Below are 17,208 nucleotides of genomic sequence, written 5' to 3'. Positions count from 1 at the left end.
GATGAGCCACTTGTGTGTAGTGTTGCTCCAGAAAATGTTGTTCCTTGTCCTACACACTTGTACAGGTGTATGTATTGCATTAAGAAGGGCATACAGAGCCAATGCCCTCTTCACCAGTCAGTGTACCCATGTATTTACTCCCAGTAACAGAATGGGTTCCCCCGGGTCACATAGCACGGACCTTATACGTGCCCTCATCTAACTCTTGCCTTATGTACCTAGTGACCAGGCCATAAATCTCTGTAACGCTGTTCTGCTCCCGGTGGTTGATGGTGGCAGACAGCTATGGAGGGAGTCCGAACACTGAATCCCCTCGCTACCGGAGGACCTGTCACCTATCCTAGGTACCAAGCCAATGACAGTTTTGCAGTTTTCTCCTGTGGAGAAGTAACTTGGCGCCCAGTTACTTCTCCTCTTAGGCTCTCAGGCTAACCTTGCATTGCAGTGATGTTTCACAGGCCCCTATTTGCTATTTCAGACCCTGGTGTCATGGTCTTACCTTCTTGCTGTTCTCCTTCGTTTGACATGTGCTGGCGGTCATCTTGGTTTCTGGGTTTCTTGTAGCCTCCCACTCTGCGGCTCCTCCTTCCCACTGGGAGGAGCTGGATGCCTAGCTCATATATATAGGAGGTCTGTGGCTTCAGTTCCTTGCTTGGTCCTCCTGTGTTCACATGCTTCTAAGACTGCTGCTGCTTCTGGTTCCTGATTCTGGCTTCGTCTGACTACCCTGCTGGTTCCTGATCCTGGCTTCGTCTGTCTACCCTGCTGGTTCCTGATCCCGGCTTCATCTGACTACCCTCCTGGTTCCTGACCTCTGGCTTCGCAAGGACTCTGCCTCGGTTTCGCCATCCGTTTGGACTTTTGCTTTACAGCTTGATTTTCAATAAAGCCTTCTTATTTTCACTTATCTGTTGTTGTACGTTTGGTTCATGGTTCCGTGACATTAGGACCAAGCCATGAATTCTGACGGTACAGGGCCATCCTCGCTACCCACGCTGGTTGCCAGACTTGATCAGCAGGATCACCTGTTGGGTCGGTTCGCCGTGGCGTTGCAAACCCTGCTTGAACGCACGGCTCATTTCGCTCCCGTTGCCGATGGGTCGGTTGTCGCTCCTGGGCCCGCTCCTACTGCCGCTCCGGTTGTTGCGCCAGAGTCTACCCCAACACCTGTTGTTGCGCCTGCGGTGTTTCGGGGTATGACCGGTTCTGCCCCCCTTCCACAGCGCTTTGGGGGAGAGCCAACTCAGTGCCGAGGTTTCCTTAACCAGGTGGGCATTTATTTCGAGTTGCTGCCACATGCCTTTCCTACTGAGAGATCAAAGGTGGGCTTCTTAATTTCGCTGCTCTCGGACAAGGCCTTGGCCTGGGCCAGCCCTTTATGGGAGAACAACAATCCGGTGGTTGCCGAGTTTTCCGGTTTTGTTGCTTCTCTTCGGAGGGTATTCGATGTGCCGGCTCGTGCTGCCTCTGCTGCGAAGCTCCTTATGTCCATCAGACAGGGTTCACGATCCGTAGCTGAATACGCCATTGAGTTTCGTACCCTGGCAGCAGAGGTGGGCTGGAATAATGAGGCTCTGGTCGCTGCTTTCTCTCATGGTCTCTCGGATGTCTTGAAGGATGAGGTTGCAGCTAAGGACCTACCAGTGGAGCTAGAGTCTCTTATTTCTTTCCTGATTTTGATTGACACCAGACTCAGGGAGAGACCTTCCTTTAAGGAGAGTCTGCGGAGGCCTCCTAACAGATTGGCGCCTACCTTTGCTGTCCCACCCGTGCCTCCCTCTCCTCCCACGCCTCCTGGGGATGACTTGGCTGGGGATGAGCCCATGCAGCTGGGCTTTGCTCGCCTGTCCGAGGGGGAGAGGGTACTCCGGAGACGCGAGGGCCGATGCATGTACTGTGGTCTCGGTGGGCATTTTCGGTTGGCATGTCCGAACCGTCCGGGAGACGCTCGCACCTGAGATCCTGTCGGGGGCAGATCTTGGGTGGAGTCTCCTCGTCCCCGGTTTCCCGTGTTGACAAACCACTGATCACTGTTGTCCTCTCCTGGGTCGGGGGCTCAGTGACGACCCAGGCGTTGGTGGACTCTGGTGCTGGTGGTTTGTTCATTGATAGTGTGTTCGCTGCCGCCAATTCCATTCCTCTGCAGGCCCGAGGTTCTCCACTGGCTCTTGAGGCGATAGACGGCAGACCCCTTCTGCCGCCACACGTGACTCATGAGACCCTTCCAGTGGGGATAGCCATTGGTGCCGTTCACAGAGAGTCGGTCTGCTTCCAGGTTATTTCGTCTCCACACTACTCGGTGGTCTTGGGGTACCCCTGGCTCCAGAAGCATAATCCGACTTTCGATTGGAGATCGGCCGAGATCCTCTCGTGGTCACCACAGTGTGGGGCTAGTTGCATCCATGGGCCTGTCAAGTTGCTGTGTACTTCCTCGGACTCTCTGTTGCCTCCTGAATACGAGGAGTACCGGGATGTATTCGATAAGGTGCGCGCGGTTGCCCTACCTCCGCACCGCCCATACGATTGTGCCATCGAGTTACAACCTGGTGCCGTTCCTCCTCGTGGCAAGGTCTATCCACTGTCGGTAGCGGAGAATGAGGCCATGGAGGAGTACGTGAAGGAGGCGCTTTCACGCGGACACATTCGCAAATCCTCGTCCCCGGCAGGGGCTGGATTTTTCTTTGTGAAAAAGAAGGGCGGTGAGTTGAGGCCTTGCATCGATTACAGGGGTCTCAATCGCATCACGATCAAGAACGCTTACCCGATACCCTTGATTTCCGAGCTGTTCGATCGCCTTAAAGGGGCCACGGTCTTTACCAAACTCGACCTGAGGGCGGCATATAACCTCGTAAGGATCACGAGGACCGGTCATTATGAATCCTTGGTTATGCCCTTTGGGTTGTGCAATGCGCCCGCAGTCTTTCAGGAATTCATCAACGATGTTTTCCGTGACCTGTTGCAGCAGTGTGTGGTGGTCTATTTGGATGACATCTTGGTATATTCTGAATCCATGGAGACCCACATTCTGGATGTCAGACGAGTGTTGCAACGGTTACGAGAGAACAAGCTGTTCGGTAAGCTTGAGAAATGCGAATTTCACCGATCCCAGGTAACCTTCTTAGGTTACATCATTTTCGCTGAGGGGTTCTCCATGGATCCTGAGAAGGTTTCGGCTGTCTTACAGTGGCCCCAGCCCAGTGGTCTTCGCTCCCTGCAGCGCTTTTTGGGCTTCGCCAATTATTATCGGAAGTTCATCAGGGACTTTTCCATGCTAGCCAAGCCTCTCACGGATCTGACCAGGAAGGGCAGTAATTCCCAGGTCTGGCCGCTCGAGGCCATCCGAGCTTTTGAGGCTCTAAAGTCCGCCTTTGTGTCGGCTCCGATTCTGTCGCATCCCAACCCTGGGTTGCCCTTTGTCCTCGAGGTGGACGCGTCTGAGACGGGAGTAGGCGCCCTTCTGTCTCAGCGTAGAACACCAGAGGGTCCTCTGCTTCCTTGTGGGTTTTACTCCCGGAAACTGTCTTCCGCGGAGTGCAACTATCAGATTGGTGACAGGGAGTTATTGGCCATCGTGCAGGCCCTTAAAGAATGGAGGCACTTGCTCGAGGGTTCGGTGGTTCCGGTCCTCATCCTGACGGACCACAAGAATCTGACCTACCTTTCTGAGGCCAAGAGATTGACACCACGTCAGGCCAGATGGGCTCTGTTCTTGTCACGTTTTAATTACGTGGTCTCCTACCTACCCGGTTCCAAGAACATCAGGGCGGATGCCTTATCACGGCAGTACTCCGACCTGTCCAGGGAGGAGTCGATTCCGACTTCGGTCATACCTCCGAATCAGATCCTGGCCGCCATTCGCACCAGCCTGACCTCTCCCCTGGGTGAGCAGATTTTGGCGGCTCAATCTGGTGCTCCCTCTGGGAGACCCAACGGCAGATGTTTTGTGCCTGAGGAGTTGCGCACTCGGTTGTTGCGAACCTACCATAACTCCAAGACCGCGGGGCATCCTGGAAAGAATCAGCTGTCCTGGGCTGTTTCACGTCTGTTCTGGTGGCCTTCCCTACGTTCCGACATCGCCGCATATGTAGCGGCATGCTCCGTTTGTGCCCAGAGTAAGTCCCCTCGGCACCTTCCGTTGGGCCTTCTGCAACCCATAGCCACCGGGGAGCGCCCATGGTCACACCTGGGGATGGATTTCATTGTGGACCTCCCTGCATCCCGAGGCCATACGGTCATTCTCATGATTGTGGATCGGTTTTCCAAAATGTGCCACTGTGTTCCTCTCAAGAAGTTACCCTCTGCACAGGAGTTGGCCACGATTTTTGCCAGGGAGGTCTTCCGGTTGCACGGTTTGCCCAAGGAGATTGTGTCGGATCGGGGGAGTCAGTTTGTGTCCAGGTTCTGGCGCGCCTTTTGCTCCCAGTTGGGGATTCATCTCTCCTTCTCCTCAGCCTACCACCCTCAGTCCAATGGGGCCGCAGAACGATCCAATCAGGCCTTGGAGCAATTCCTTCGTTGCTATGTCTCCGATCACCAAGACAATTGGGTTGACCTCCTGCCTTGGGCTGAGTTTGCCAGGAACACGGCGGTGAATTCTTCCTCTGGGACGTCTCCCTTCATGGCCAATTATGGGTTCCAACCTGCCGTGTTACCGGAGGTATTCTCTCCCCAGGATATTCCGGCTGTGGAGGATCACCTTTCCGTCCTACGTGTTTCTTGGGTACAGATCCAGAAGTCCCTTGAGGTCTCTGCGCAGCGCCAGAGACTCCAGGCTGATCGCAGACGAGCGCCTGCTCCTTCCTACCAGGCCAGAGACCGTGTATGGTTGTCCACCCGCAACCTCAACCTTCGAGTGCCCACTCCCAAGCTGGCGCCTCGCTTTGTTGGTCCCTTCCGAGTGCTTCGCAGGGTAAACCCGGTAGCCTATGCCCTTGCGCTTCCTCCTGGCATGCGGATCTCCAACGTGTTTCATGTCTCCCTGTTGAAGCCACTGGTGTGTAATCGTTTCACTTACTCGGTTCCTCGACCTCGTCCAGTCCAAGTGGGCAATCGTGAGAAGTATGAGGTGAGCAATATCCTGGACTCACGCCTGGTCCGCGGTCGGGTGCAGTTTTTGGTTCATTGGCGTGGTTATGGTCCAGAGGAGCGTTCCTGGGTTCCCTCCGCAGATGTCCATGCTCCTGCCTTGCTACGTGCCTTCCACGCACGCTTCCCTCAGAAACCGTTCTTTACTCCGCGGAGGAGGGGCCCTTGAGGGGGAGGTACTGTCATGGTCTTACCTTCTTGCTGTTCTCCTTCGTTTGACATGTGCTGGCGGTCATCTTGGTTTCTGGGTTTCTTGTAGCCTCCCACTCTGCGGCTCCTCCTTCCCACTGGGAGGAGCTGGATGCCTAGCTCATATATATAGGAGGTCTGTGGCTTCAGTTCCTTGCTTGGTCCTCCTGTGTTCACATGCTTCTAAGACTGCTGCTGCTTCTGGTTCCTGATTCTGGCTTCGTCTGACTACCCTGCTGGTTCCTGATCCTGGCTTCGTCTGTCTACCCTGCTGGTTCCTGATCCCGGCTTCGTCTGACTACCCTCCTGGTTCCTGACCTCTGGCTTCGCAAGGACTCTGCCTCGGTTTCGCCATCCGTTTGGACTTTTGCTTTACAGCTTGATTTTCAATAAAGCCTTCTTATTTTCACTTATCTGTTGTACGTTTGGTTCATGGTTCCGTGACACCTGGTTCCTTGAATAGATGCCAGGACCCCACATGCACCCCTTGAGTAACTTCAGATCAGGCCTTGAGCATTTGAAACAACTTTAATAAAAATGCGGCAGAACATATATAACATGCAGTAACATCTTTTCCCCAACTAAACCTGCCCCAGGTTACCTGCACAGATGAAGTCTCTTAGAGAATAGTCCAAACTTGACGGTGCTATAACAGAGAAGTCCATGTCCTGGCGAATTGACGTTCTCGAGTGGACCAGAGGTCCCATCAAATCTATAGCGTAGGTTTCCTATGCGTTTGAGCCCCCCTAGGATGTAGAATCTGGACCTCTTCCCTTTTAAAGAACACTGGAGGGAGGCTGGACCCCAGTGAACGTCCGCTAACATAAAAAGGCAGCAAACATTAACCCTTTCACCCTGAAATGGTCAGCCGAGTGCTACCTGGGGTATTTCCTCCCAGATCTGACACAGGTCGTCACTGAGCTCCTGAACAGACCGAGGTACAACCTGGCGGCGTCAGATGGCCTGAAACATACAACGTCCCAGAGGTGTTCTATTGGATTTAGGTCAGGCGAGCATGGGGGCCATTGAATGGTATAAATTCCTTCATTCTCCAGGAACTGGCTGCATACCCTTGCCACATAAGGCCGGGCATTGTCGAGCAACAGGAGGAACGCATGATCCACTGCACCAGCGTAGGGTTTGACAATGGGTCCAAATATTTTATCCCAATTCCTAATGGCAGTCAGGGTGCCATTGTCTAGCCTGTAGAGGTCTGTTCGTCCCTCCATGGATATGCCTCCCCAGACCATCACTGACCCACCACCAAACCGGTCAGAGAGAACAATGTTACAGGCAGCATAACGTTCTCCACGGCTTTACCAGACCCTTTCACATCTGTCACATGTGCTCAGGGTGAATCTGCTCTCATCTATGAAAGGCACAGGGTGCCAGTGGCGGACCTGCCAATTCTGGTGTTCGATGACAAATGCCAATCGAGTTCTCCTGTGCCGGGCAGTGAGCACAGGGCCCACTCAGTCCCTCAGGCCACCCTCATGAAGTCTGTTTCTGATTGTTGGTCAGAGACATTCACACCAGTGGCCTCCTGGAGGTCATTTTGTAGGGCTCTGGCAGTGCTCATCCTGTTCCACCATGCACAAAGGAACATTTACCAGTCCTGCTGATGGGTTAAAGACCTTCTGCAGCCCTCTCCACATCTCCTAGAGTAACTGCCTGTCTCCTGGTATCTCCTCCATGCTCTTGAGACTGTGCTGGGAGACACAGCAAACCTTCTGGCAATGGCACGTATTGATGTGCCATACAGAAGAGTTGGACTGCCTGTGCAACCTCTATAGGGTCCAGGTATTGCCTCATGCTACCAGTAGTGACACTGACCCTAGCCAAATGCAAAACTAGTGAAAAACAGTCAGAAAAAATGAGTAGGAAAAAAAAATCCACCTGTAAAACCATTGTTGTTTTGGGGGTTGCCTCATTGTTGCCTATCTAGTGATCATGTTGTTAATTTCATTAACACCAAAGCAGCTGAAACTGATTAACAACCCCCTCCGCTACCTAACTGACCAGATCAATATCCCAGGAGTTTATTGACTTGACGCTGTACTCTGATTAAAAAGTGTTCCTTTAATTTTTTTGAACAGTGTATATACACACAGTAGGCAACTTGCCTACAAGCTACAGAATAAAAGAAAAAGGCCTCTTTCACACTTTCAGTAACTTAAATGTAAGAGAAGTCTTCTGGGATGACTGCTTTTAGATGTTCTTAAACCAGGTTCAGAAGCGTTTAGGCATGTTTACATGCATAAAGCTGCATTTAAAGTGTCTAATTAGATCTTGGACACGCATAATTCTATTTTCTCTTAATGCAGCTAAACTCACTGCATCTACAGTAAACAGAGGTAAATGATCAGAGTGCATGGCAACATTGAAAAATGATTATATGCATTGATATGCGCTTAGAAATGTCCTCTAAATACAAGTTTGACAGTGCCAGTATAAATGATGCATTGGAGAAAACGCACACTTTAATTTCAAAGTGCCAAGTGAAAAAAAAAAACATTCCATTACATAAATGAAATACCTTGCATAGCAAGGTGCAACCAAACAAATAGGTCATTATGTTCTTGCGTAGGCTTGGTCTGTCTGTGTATATTGCTATGAAGTTATTAGTTTTATCACTGCCTGGACATGCCTGTAACAATTGAGTGAGGTTGTTTAGAGAAGCATGTAATATGGTTCCACAATTTGTTAAAAGCCACAGAGAGCTACACCCAAGTTTGCCAGTAAATTGATAATATACAGTATATCAATAAAGTTCTTAATCCAGTTAGGAAAATGGTTATAATCAACAATGTTTTTCTTGCATTTCGTAATACAAGTAAATCAATTTATAATTTGCCCAAGTTGTACACCAGATCTCAATATTGCTTCTGAAATATTTCCAGAAATATTTATAACCTAGTATATCTTACTGGGCACTAAAAATGATCAAATCTTCTGTAAAGCCAAAATATATGTAATGAAAATTTGGAAATGTTAACACTCTTCAAGGAGGACCCAGTGAGCAATAAAAAGAGGCTTTTGCCTTCCATACCCATACCTAATTATTTGTGTTCAATTGCTGGAGTGCCTGAAAAAGAGGGTACTTCTTACTTCTTCTCCTGTTGTCAACGCTGCCATCCAAGACTACATAAAAAAAAAAAAAGTTTGGCTGGAGATACATTTTAACAGTTAATAATAAAAAGTGAATAACATTGATTGTCTCATTGCAATGGCATCTGAAAGTAAGTGCGATATATGAGGCAGCAAATGAACTTGCTGTCTCTGAAGCAGGAAAAAATGACAAGCTTAAGGATTTGAGTGATTTTGATAAGGACCAAATTGTAATGGATAGACAATTGTGTCAGAGCAACTCCAAAACTGCAGCTCTTGTGGGATTTTCCCAGCGTGCAGTGGTCAGGACCTAAAAAAAGTAGTCCAAGGAAGGAAAACCATTGAATCAGCAACAGGGTCATGGGCGGCCAAGGCTCACTGATGCAAGACAGTAGGGAATGAAGGCTTGCCTGTGTAGTCCAATACAACAGAAGAGCTACTATAGCTCAAATTGTTAAAAAAGTTAATGCTGGTTCTGACAGAAAGGTGTCAGAACACACAGTACATTGCAGTTTGTTGCGTGTGGGGCTATGCAGCCACACACCCATCAGGGTGCCCATGCTAACCCATGTCTACAGCCAATAGCACCTACAATGGGCACATAAGCATCAAAACTGTACCATGGAGCAATGGAAAAAGGTGGCCTGATCTGATGATTTTAAATATGGTTTGAGGAACACCATATCAAGTTTAAGGTGTTGACTTGGCTTCCAAATTCTCCAGATCTGAATCCAAACGAACATCTGTGGGATGTGCTGGAAAAACAAAGTTTGATCCATGGAGGCCCCACCATGGAGCTTATATGACTTAAAGGATTCGCTACTGACAGCTTGGTGCCAGATACCACAGCATAACTTAAGAGGTCTAGTGGAGTTTATGCCTCGACGGGTTATGGTGGGTGGTCATAATGTTATGTCTGATCAGTGTATATAAACTACTGAGGTTTTGAGACATCTTGGCATTTCGATAAGGAATTAAAAAGAACCTGTACTAAATGTGGGGAATATAGCAGCTGTTGCAATTGCTGACCACCTGAAAAAAATAGATATCTGGCTGACTTTGGTTTTATAGTGTTCTGAGTCAATAACCCAGAACAAGCATGCAGCAAAGGAAATGGAATCATATTTCTGATTTGCATACTTGTTCTGGGCCAGTGGCTCAAAGTACTAAAGCAATTTGATAAGCATGATAGCCAGGGAACTATCATTTTCAGGAGAGGTCTGTATTGGCTGCCTATGTTTCTTTTAGTACCAGTTCCCAGAGTCAAGCTATATGATTAGGTTTTAATTTTAATGCTAACTATGTACACACCATTGATTGTAGAACACTGGCTATATATTACACTGTGTGTGGCTTTAGGCAAAATGTTCATCAAATTATCTAAATACTCCATCCAAAACAATAAAAAAAAAAAAAATTGAGAAAACTATTGTCAGATTTTTTAGTCACCATCAATTACTCAAAAATCCCATCATTGCTAGCCAACCTTTGGCTTTGGTGCTTTGAGGATAACTGTACATGCAATCTACTGTGAAAAACTCTAACTTGTAGTGTCTTCAAATACGTAAAGTTTGACTGAACACTAAATACACATAGATTTCCAGTAAGGAAGTAAGCCAGCATTTCTCAATCAGGGTTCCTTCAAAGGCTGCTATAGGTTCCTTGGGAAGAGGGCAGTGACATGACAGATTCCTGCCTGACCACCATTGTAAGGGGTTACTTCTACACTGACCACACATAAGGGGTCAAAACATTTTCAGTTTCTGACCCTTATTATTATTGATTTAATTGCACTATTTTAAGTAACATGATTATTTTATAAAATGGTTTACAACCTACTAAACAGGCTAATGTCCCTTGAGCTGTCAGTCTAGTTATTTTAGTGGGGGTTCTCTGAGTTCCAAAATACTATTTGAATGGTTCCTCCATAGTAAAATGATTGAGAAAGGCTAAAGTAAGCTGCACAAAGCCTCAGATCATGCATGGTCAGCAAATGTAAGCAAGCAACAAACAAAGTATATGTAAACCCTTTCCTTGAAAATAACATATTCAGCTTAAAATGAAAATTTGTCAGAAAACCTTTACTTTCCTTTCAGAATCAACATTTTCTATGGTACTCTATACTACAAAATACTCCCGCAAATGCGGGCCATTGATTGCAACCACGATTTGTTAATTTGCACACACAAAAAAGTATTTTTCCTAACAAATTCATTCAAGACCATGTTGCAAAAATGAATACACCCCAAATGGAAGTCTTAGGAGCAAAGCTAAATCTTAGACAACAAAATCCCAATTAACAAGAATTCAACTACAGATCTAATTATTCATTAAACAGGTGTCCAGCAGACAGTTGATTATTAAAAGGCATTACGTAACAAAGAAAACCCCTTTCCATTTCATGCTGTTTTAGCAATGGCACCACATTAAAGAGAAATGTCAAAAGGCCTGAGGAAGAAAATAATTTATTTACACAAGAAAGGTGAAGGCTACAAGAAGATCAGCAAAGCTTTACTTATCAGTCAGAATGCTGTAGCAAAGGTGACGTAAAAATTTTAACAAAGATGGAACTGCAACCATCTCACAGAGACATGCAGGCTGTCTACAGAAGTTAAACACCTTGACAGAAATGTCTTCTGATGAGAAGAGTTGAAGAAAATTGCCAAGAAAGTTCACTGTAGTTAGCTAAAGAAGTAGAAAGTCAAACTGGGGTGATTGTTTCCCATGACACAATACGGCGTACACTGCAGAGGAATGGCATGCATGGGTGTCATCCACTAGGGAAGCCTCTCGCAAGGTCCATGCACAAAAAAGGCCGCCTAGAATTTGTCAGAACCAATGCTGACAAAGAAGACTACAGACAGTCCACAGGTTACAAACAAGATAGGGTCTGTAGGTTTGTTCTTAAGTTTAATTTGTTTGTAATTCGGAACCGGTACATTTTTTAAGTGTAGCTCCAGTTTTTAAGTTTTTTGGATAGCATAGAGAAGGGTTAACACTTCTGTAAGGCTTGTTTTGCTATCTGTGCCCCTTTTCAGAAGATGACCTCCCTTTCTGTCCCTATGACAACTGGATTTTGAAAAATTTGGGTTGTTGTGGAAACAAGGATTGGTGATAAAGCTTCAGTGGAGACACCTTTTTCCCATGATAACTCTTCCAGGAGTGAAATTCCCTCCCTAGGGGTAGATTTCCTCTCACTTCCTCTTGTCTCCCTCCGTTTGTAAGTAGGGGTCATTTGTAAGTCGGATGTTTGTAACTCGGGGACTGTCTGTACTGGGAATCTGTACTCTGGAGTGATGAGACAAAGATAAATGTTTTTGAAACTGATGGCTTCAAAACTGTATGGCGTTGCAAATGTGTGGAGTACAAAAAAAATCCATGGTGCCTACAGTAAAACATGGAGGAGGTAGTGTCCTTCTGTGGGGGTGGCATGAGTGCTGCTGGTGTCGGGGAGCTGCATTTCATTGATGTATCATTAATTCACAGATGTACTGCTCTATATTGAAATAGTGATGTCGCGAACATAAAATTCGCCGTTCGCGAACGGCGAACGCGAACATCAGCGAATGTTCGCGAACCGGCGAACATTGCGAACCGCCATAGACTTTAATAGGCAGGCGAATTTTAAAACCCACAGGGATTCTTTCAGGCCACAATAGTAATGGAAAAGTTGTTTCAAGGGGACAAACACCTGGACTGTGGCATGCCGGAGGGGGATCCATGGCAAAACTCTCATGGAAAATTACGTAGTTGACGCAGAGTCGGGTTTTATTCCATAAAGGGCATAAATCACCTAACATTCCTAAATTGTTTGGAATAACGTGCTTTAAAACATCCAGTGTGTGTATACGATCAGGTATGATGTTGTATCGATCAGGTAGTGTAAGGGTTACGCCCGCTTCACAGTGACAGACCAAACTCCCCGTTTAACGCACCGCAAACAACCGCAAACAGACCGGAACCGACCAAAATGGGACAGGAACTGGGCTTTAAGGGTTAGGGTTAGGTTTAGTGTTAGGGGCTAGGGTTAGGGTTACGGTGAGATACTTAGGGTTAGAGTTAGTAACCCTACCCCTACGCCTCTAACCCTAACCGTCTAACCCTAAGCACTAAAAATAACCCTAACCCTAGCCCTAACCCTAATTCTAATTTTTTTTCTGGTTCTGGACATGCTACAGAGCTGAAACTTCACAGGTACACATTTTAGACCCCCAGACACTGAATCACACAAAAAAAAGTTCTTAAAAATTGTAATTTTTTGATAGAGAGCCAATTATTGGAAAAATTAAAAAAAAAAAATAAAAAAAAATTTCTTTGGATTTAGTGTCTGGGGGGTCTAAAAAGTGTACCTGTGAAGTTTCAGCTCTGTAGCATGTCCGGAAACCAGAAAAAATTACGAATTAGGGTTAGGGCTAGGGTTTGGTTTAGGGTTATTTTTATGGCTACGCTTAGAGGGTTAGGGTTAAGGTTAGGGTTATGGTTAGAGGGTTAGGTTTAGTGTTAGGGGCTAGGGTTAGGGTTACGGTGAGATACTTAGGGTTAGAGTTAGTAGCCCTACCCCTACCCCTCTAACTCTAACCCTAAGCACTAAAAAAAACCCTAACCTTAGCCCTGACCCTAACCCTAGCCCTAACCCTAATTCTTTTTTTTTTTTCTGGTTCTGGACATGCTACAGAGCTGAAACTTCACAGGTACACTTTTTAGACACCCCAGACAATAAATCCAAAGAAATTTTTTTTTTTAAGTTTTTTTTTTTTTCTAATTTTTCCAATAATTGGCTCTCTATCAAAAATGACAATTTTTAAGAACTTTATATATATATCTATTGTCCCCAAAAGCCCTTTTGAGGGTTGGTATTTGAGTATTTTATATATATATATATATATATATATATATTGTGCACTGCAGTTACCTGCCCGCTGTGTGTGAGAGGCCACAGACCCACCACAGACTGTACTGTGTGCACACCACACTCATTTCGGGTGGCACAGGCACAGTACCTTGCATTTTAAAAAATATTTTTTCTTTTCCTCTGTCATAATTGCAGTGAGTGCTGTGTCAGGTCCACAGAGTGTACTGTACCCACTGCAGTGCACTGCCCACCACTGATATATATACGGTGGCACAGCATCTTGTTGCAAATTGAAAAAAATATATATATTTTTTATTATTGCAGTTGCCTGGGCTGGCAGTGACTGTCAGGTCCACAGAGTGTACTGTGCCCACTGCAGTGCCACTGCCCACCCACCACTGATATATACGGTGGCAGGCATGACTTTTTTGTGTGATTTAGTGTCTAGGGGGTCTAAAAGTGTACCTGTGAAGTTTCAGCTCTGTAGCATGTCCGGAACCAGAAAAAAATCACGAATTAGGGTTAGGGCTAGGGTTAGGCTTAGGGCTAGGGCTAGGGTTAGGGCTAGGGTTAGGGTTATTTTTATGGCTAGGCTTAGAGGGTTAGGTTTAAGGTTAGAGGGTTAGGGTTATGGTTAGGGTTAGGTTTAGTGTTAGGGGCTAGGGTTAGGGTTATGGTGAGATACTTAGGGTTAGAGTTAGTAGCCCTACCCCTACCCCTCTAACTCTAACCCTTTAACCCTAAGCACTAAAAATAACCCTAACCTTAGCCCTGACCCTAACCCTAGCCCTAACCCTAATTCTATTTTTTTCTGGTTCTGGACATGCTACAGAGCTGAAACTTCACAGGTACACTTTTTAGACACTCCAGACAATAAATCCAAAGACATTTTTTTTTTTAAAGTTTTTTTTTTTTTATTTTTCCAATAATTGGCTCTCTATCAAAAATGACAATTTTTAAGAACTTTTTTGTGTGATTCAGTGTCTAGGGGGTCTAAAAAGTGTACCCGTGAAGTTTCAGCTCTGTAGCATGTCCAGAACCAGAAAAAAAGATAATTTTTCAGTAGAGCAGGGATGATGGGAACCCCTTTTACACCTATATGATCTTTTTTTTCTGGTTCTGGACATGCTACAGACCTGAAACTTCACACGTACACTTTTTAGACCCCCCAGACAATAAATCCAAAGAAATTTTTTTTTTTTTTTTTAAATTTTTCCAATAATTGGCTCTCTATCAAAAATGACAATTTTTAAGAACTTTTTTTGTGTGATTTAGTGTCTAGGGGGTCTAAAAAGTGTACCCGTGAAGTTTCAGCTCTGTAGCATGTCCAGAACCAGAAAAAAAGATTATTTTTCAGTAGAGCAGGGATGGTGGGAACCCCTTTTACACCTATATGATCTTTTTTTTCTGGTTCTGGACATGCTACAGAGCTGAAACTTCACAGGTACGCTTTTTAGACCCCCCCAGACACTAATCCAAAAAAAGTCATGCCTGCCACTGTATATATCAGTGGTGGGTGGGCAGTGGCACTGCAGTGGGCACAGTACACTCTGTGGACCTGACAGTCACTGCCAGCCCAGGCAACTGCAATAATAAAAAATATATATTTTTTTCAATTTGCAACAAGATGCTGTGCCACCGTATATATATCAGTGGTGGGCAGTGCACTGCAGTGGGTACAGTACACTCTGTGGACCTGACACAGCACTCACTGCAATTATGACAGAGGAAAAGAAAAAATATTTTTTTAAATGCAAGGTACTGTGCCTGTGCCACCCGAAATGAGTGTGGTGTGCACACAGTACAGTCTGTGGTGGGTCTGTGGCCTCTCACACACAGCGGGCAGGTAACTGCAGTGCACAATATATATATATATATATATATATATATATATATATATATATATATATATATATATAAAATACTCAAATACCAGCCCTCAAAAGGGCTTTTGGGGACAATAGATATATATATATATATATATACAATAAAGGTGCATATATAATAATATCACAAACAAGATATACTACAACACACTAGCAGCGCTAAGAGCATAAAAAATATATATATAAATGCAGTCCACTGGGATAAAGTCCATGTGCTCATATGATCATGCAGTGTGCCCAGAATATTCTCTCCTGATAATCCAAGGTCGTGAGTATGTTGGTGAATACACCGGACCCTCCACCTCACCAATGTGCTCCCCCAAATCAGAAACACTCACCAGAAATCTGGTCAACAAGCGCCTGTAACATCAGCCTATCACAGGCTTAGAAACGATCTCCTCAGGAATTAACCAGGAGCGCCGGCACTTGAACCGTCTCAATCAGATCAATTCTTGTGGTATACCCACAGAAGGTTCCAATCAAACAGGGGTGGTACATGTGGAGATAATAACTCACATAGGGCAATATTGCATGGCTAAAACACCGCTTTATTATCCAAAAGAATACCCCCAGTAGCTGATGCACTTACAAATTAACAGAACAAAGCAAGCTTGTCATAAAAGATGAGGCATAACCTGCGTACAGAGGCCGGTCCCGATAGTAGCAGTTCGCCGCTGGTACCAAGCGATGGCGAGCCTCGGGTGCAGCATCGGACGCCGGTCTGCCTCGTGACCGCGTGACCACGCCCTGACGCGTTTCGTTAGCAAGTAACTTCGACAGAGGGCGTGGTCACGCGTGTACGGTCTCCGCTATTTGACTGTACCGGAGGGGCGGAGGCACAATTCAGCCCAATGACGCTGGCTCTTCCAGCCTGTCGTCACTTCCGCCCACACAGGAAGTCATGTCATACAACACTGGCTTCCGCCCTTACAGAGCGTCACTGCCATCTCTGATCGAGGCTGTCCGATCCACACAGCGCCCCTAGGGACGAGCGGAATAAGCACTCGTCAGGTCATTAGCAGATCATATAGCCTGTATATACGTTTGTAGGCATATACAATACACAGTTCGATAGCGACATGTTGTAAATATAATCATAATAAAAATTGCGATTACCATTAGATATATATAATCGCTAATAAAACACATACAATGTTTAAATAGATAAAATATCCTAAAACCATTCATAAAAGAGAAAATGATTACAAATCGAAATTAGAATTAAAATCATAATGAACTACAAAAACAGGGAAAGATATAAGGTAAAAGACCAAATCCTAAGCTTCAAAAGAAAATTGCATATTAGAAAAGGGGAACATGATGTCAATAGTCGCTTATGAAACAGTTGATATCTAAGTCAACGTTTAACCCTTTGGGGTGCAGAGAGTTGGTCAAAAATATCCAATGAGTCTCGCGCTTGGATAACTCTCTAACTCTGTTTGAGCCCCTCCAAACAGGTTTGACATTTTCAATACCCCAAAATTTCAACTCACTAGGATCTTGATTATGATGATTTTTAAAATGTAGGGAGACATTGTGGTCCTTATAACCATTTCGAATGTTTGCAATATGTTCTGAAATACGTATTGCAATAGTTCTTTTCGTTCTACCGATGTAAATTAAGCCACAGGGGCATTCTAGGCCATAAACAACATGTGTGGTATGGCAAGTGATGAGATCCTTGATGTCAAAGGTCTCACCATTCGCGGAAGAACTAAAAGAAGAAAACCCCCGCAGGTGGGTTCGCACCTGTCTGCATGTCTTGCAGCGACGACAGGCATAAAAACCTGTCCTGTCATCCCAAAACATGCAAGGCTTGGTAGGGGGGTCAAGGACCTTACACACCAGTTGGTCCCCAAAAGTGCGTGCTTTTTTATATACAAAAGTGGGTGTAGGCGGGATGACATTACCCAAAATCCTATCCACACTCAAAACTCCCCAATGCTTCTTAATGATATCTTCCACTTCTTTATATTGGGAATTGTATTGCGTAAGGAAACTCCACTCCTGCTTATTCTCGGTTGGTCTCACTGTATCTGCAAGGCATTCCTGCCGAGAAATACCCAAAACTTCAGTGATGGTACTATC

This window comes from Pelophylax lessonae (genome assembly GCF_965119305.1).
Source record: "Pelophylax lessonae genome assembly, chromosome: 3".
Taxonomy (NCBI): domain Eukaryota; kingdom Metazoa; phylum Chordata; class Amphibia; order Anura; family Ranidae; genus Pelophylax; species Pelophylax lessonae.
Note: the sequence above shows the minus strand (reverse complement) of the source record.